This window comes from Schistocerca gregaria, unplaced genomic scaffold (assembly GCF_023897955.1).
Source record: "Schistocerca gregaria isolate iqSchGreg1 unplaced genomic scaffold, iqSchGreg1.2 ptg000692l, whole genome shotgun sequence".
Taxonomy (NCBI): Eukaryota; Metazoa; Arthropoda; class Insecta; order Orthoptera; family Acrididae; genus Schistocerca; species Schistocerca gregaria.
Window position 1 is genome coordinate 589,534 of NW_026062072.1, and position 4,938 is coordinate 594,471.

The following is a 4,938-nucleotide window of genomic DNA, read 5'->3' on the forward strand; positions in this document are numbered from 1 at the left end:
TCCTAGCTCATGTCCAATGCACCAAAACCGACTAAAAAGTCAAAAATCGATAACTAAAACTTGAATTGTACTACTTCTTACTGGCTATTACATCGACTTAGAAGCTTCTTCTGTGTTCTACTATGGTGCTTTTAGTGTCTCCGCATACCGCAGGACGCGCCATAGCTTTGCAGACGATAAATGTAACCGTTTCAGAGATATGAGCGGCCAGTGAGACGATCTGACATTAAGTCGATTCGATAACAAATGACGAAAACAGACGGATTTCTCAGGTTTTTACTACACATGAACACTTTTCACATTCTCCCGTGCAACGCAGCTGCTAGCCCTCCTTTGATGCAATGTCTTAAGGTCCTAGCTCATGTCCAAGACCCCAAAGCCAGCTAAAAAGTCAATAATCGATATCTAAAAGTTATTGTACTACTTCTTACTGGCAAATACATCAACTTAGAAGTTTCATCAGTGTTCTACTATGGTGCTGTTAGTGTCTCCGCATACCGCAGCACGCGACATAGCTTTGCAGACGATAAATGTAACCGTTTCAGAGAGAAGAGCGACCAATATGACGATCTGGCTTTAAGTCGATTTGATAAGAAATGATGAAAACGGACGGATTTCTCAGGTTTTTACTACATATGAACACTTTTCACTTTCTCCCGTGCAACGCAGCTGCTAGTTCTCCTTTGATGCAAAATCTTAAGGTCCTAGCTCATGTCCAAGGCCCCAAAGCCAGCTAAAAAGTCAATAATCGATATCTAAAACGTTATTGTACTACTTCTTACTGGCTATTACATCAACTTAGAAGTTTCATCTGTATTCTACTATGGTGCTGTTAGTGTCTCCGCATACCGCAGCACGCGACATAGCTTTGCAGACGATAAATGTAACCGTTTCAGACAGAAGAGCGACCAATGTGACGATCTGGCTTTAAGTCGGTTTGATAAGAAATGACGAAAACGAACGGATTTCTCAGGTTTTTACTACATATGAACACTTTTCACATTCTCCCGTGCAACGCAGCTGCTAGTCCTCCTTTGATGCAAAGTCTTAAGTTCGTAGCTCATGTCCAAGACCCCAAATCCAGCTAAAAAGTCAATAATCGATATCTAAAAGTTTTTGTACTACTTCTTACTGGCAAATACATCAACTTAGAAGTTTCATCAGTGTTCTACTATGGTGCTGTTAGTGTCTCCGCATACCGCAGCACGCGACATAGCTTTGCAGACGATAAATGTAACCGTTTCAGAGAGAAGAGCGACCAATATGACGATCTGGCTTTAAGTCGATTTGATAAGAAATGATGAAAACGGACGGATTTCTCAGGTTTTTACTACATATGAACACTTTTCACTTTCTCCCGTGCAACGCAGCTGCTAGTTCTCCTTTGATGCAAAATCTTAAGGTCCTAGCTCATGTCCAAGGCCCCAAAGCCAGCTAAAAAGTCAATAATCGATATCTAAAACGTTATTGTACTACTTCTTACTGGCTATTACATCAACTTAGAAGTTTCATCTGTATTCTACTATGGTGCTGTTAGTGTCTCCGCATACCGCAGCACGCGACATAGCTTTGCAGACGATAAATGTAACCGTTTCAGACAGAAGAGCGACCAATGTGACGATCTGGCTTTAAGTCGGTTTGATAAGAAATGACGAAAACGAACGGATTTCTCAGGTTTTTACTACATATGAACACTTTTCACATTCTCCCGTGCAACGCAGCTGCTAGTCCTCCTTTGATGCAAAGTCTTAAGTTCGTAGCTCATGTCCAAGACCCCAAATCCAGCTAAAAAGTCAATAATCGATATCTAAAACGTTATTGTACTACTTCTTACTGGCTATTACATCAACTTAGAAGTGTCATCAGTGTTCTACTATGGTGCTGTTAGTGTCTCCGCATATCGCATCACGCGACATAGCTTTGCAGACGATAAATGTAACCGTTTCAGAGAGAAGAGCGACCAATGTGACGATCTGGCTTTAAGTCGATTTGATCAGAAATGACGAAAACGGACGGATTTCTCAGGTTTTTACTACACATGAACACTTTTCACATTCTCCCGTGCAACGCAGCTGCTAGTCCTCCTTTGATGCAAAGTCTTAAGGTCCTAGCTCATGTCCAAGACCCCAATGCCAGCTAAAAAGTCAATAATCGATATCTAAAACGTTATTGTACTACTTTTTACTGACTATTACATCAACTTAGAAGTTTCATCTGTTTTCTACTATGGTGCTGTTAGTGTCTCCGCATACCGCAGCACGCGACATAGCTTTGCAGACGATAAATGTAACCGTTTCAGAGAGAAGAGCGACCAATGTGACGATCTGGCTTTAAGTCGATTTGATAAGAAATGACGAAAACGGACGGATGTCTCAGGTTTTTACTACATATGAACACTTTTCACATTCTCCCGTGCAACGCAGGTGCTAGTTCTCATTTGATGCAAAATCTTAAGGTCCTAGCTCATGTCCAATACCCCAAAGCCAGCTAAAAAGTCAATAATCGGTATCGATAACGTTATTGTACTACTTCTTACTGGCAATTACATCAACTTAGAAGTTTCATCTGTTTTCTACTATGGTGCTGTTAGTGTCTCCGCATACCGCAGCATGTGACATAGCTTTACAGACGATAAATGTAACCGTTTCAGAGAGAAGTGTGACCAATGAGACGATCTGGCTTTAAGTCGATTTGATGAGAAATGACGAAAACGGACGGATTTCTCAGGTTTTTACTACATATGAACACTTTTCACATTCTCCCGTGCAACGCAGCTGCTAGTCGTTTTTTGATGCAATATCTTAAGGTCCTAGGTCATGTCCAAGGCCCCAAAGCCAAATAAAAAGTCAATAACCGATATATAAAAAGTTATTGTACTACTTTTTACTGGCTATCACATCAACTTAGAAGTTTCATCTGTGTTCTACTATGGTACTGTTAGTGTCTCCGCATACCGCAGCACGCGACATAGCTTTGCAGACGATAAATGTAACCGTTTCAGAGAGAAGAGCGGCCAATGTGACGTTCTGCCTTGAAGTCGATTTGATAAGAAATGACGAAAACTGACGGATTTCTCAGGTTTTTACTACATATGAACACTTTTCACATTCTCCCGTGCAACGCAGCTGCTAGTTCTCTTTTGATGCAAAATCTTAAGGTCCTAGCTCATGTCCAATACCCCAAAGCCAGCTAAAAAGTCAATAATCGGTATCTATAACGTTATTGTACTACTTCTTACTGGCAATTACATCAACTTAGAAGTTTCATCTGTTTTCTACTATGGTGCTGTTAGTGTCTCCGCATACCGCAGCATGTGACATAGCTTTACAGACGATAAATGTAACCGTTTCAGAGAGAAGAGTGACCAATGAGACGATCTGGCTTTAAGTCGATTTGATGAGAAATGAGGAACACGGACGGATTTCTCAGGTTTTTACGACATATGAACACTTTTCACATTCTCCCGTGCAACGCAGCTGCTAGTCCTTTTTTGATGCAATATCTTAAGGTCCTAGGTCATGTCCAAGGCCCCAAAGCCAAATAAAAAGTCAATAATCGATATATAAAACGTTATTGTACTACTTTTTACTGGCTATCACATCAACTTAGAAGTTTCATCTGTGTTCTACTATGGTACTGTTAGTGTCTCCGCATACCGCAGCACGCGACATAGCTTTGCAGACGATAAATGTAACCGTTTCAGAGAGAAGAGCGGCCAATGTGACGTTCTGCCTTGAAGTCGATTTGATAAGAAATGACGAAAACTGACGGATTTCTCAGGTTTTTACTACATATGAACACTTTTCACATTCTCCCGTGCAACGCAGCTGCTAGTCCTCCTTTGATGCAATGTCTTAAGGTCCTATCACATGTCCAAGACCCCAAAGCCAGCTAAAATGTCAATAATCGATATCTAAAACGTTATTGTACTACTTCTCACTGGCAATTACATCAACTTAGAAGTTTCATCTGTGTTCTAATATGGTGCTGTTAGTGTCTCCGCATACCACAGCACGCGACATAGCTTTGCAGATGATAAATGTAACAGTTTCAGAGAGAAGAGAGACCAATGTGACGTTCTGGCTTTAAGTCGATTTGATAACAAATGACGAAAACGGACGGATTTCTCAGGTTTTTACTACACATGAACACTTTTCACATTCTCACGTGCAACGCAGCTGCTAAACCTCCTTTGATGCAATGTCTTAAGGTCCTAGCTCATATCCAAGACCCCAAAGCCAGCTAAAAAGTCAATAATCGATATCTAAAACGTTATTGTACTACTTCTTACTGGCTATTACATCAACTTAGAAGTTTCATCAGTGTTCTGCTATGGTGCTGTTTGTCTCTCCGCATACCGCAGCACGCAACATAGCTTTGCAGACGATAAATGTAACAAATGTAACCGTTTCAGAGAGAAGAGCGACCAATGTGACGATCTGGCTTTAAGTCGATTTGATAAGAAATGACGAAAACGGACGGATTTCTCAGGTTTTTACTACACATGAACACTCTCACATTCTCCCGTGCAACGCAGCTGCTAGTCTTCCTTTGATGCAATGTCTTAAGGTCCTAGCTCATGTCCAAGACCCCAAAGCCAGCTAAAAAGTCAATAATCGATATCTAAAACGTTATTGTACTACTTCTTACTGGCTATTACATCAACTTAGAATTTTCATCAGTGTTCTACTATGGTGCTGTTAGTGTCTCCGCATACCGCAGCACGCGACATAGCTTTGCAGACGATAAATGTAACCGTTTCAGAGAGAAGAGCGACCAATGTGACGATCTGGCTTTAAGTCGATTTGATAAGAAATGACGAAAACGGACGGATTTCTCAGGTTTTTACTACATATGAACACTTTTCACATTCTCCCCTGCAACGCAGCTGCTAGTTCTCTTTTGATGCAAAATCATAAGGTCCTAGCTCATGTCCAA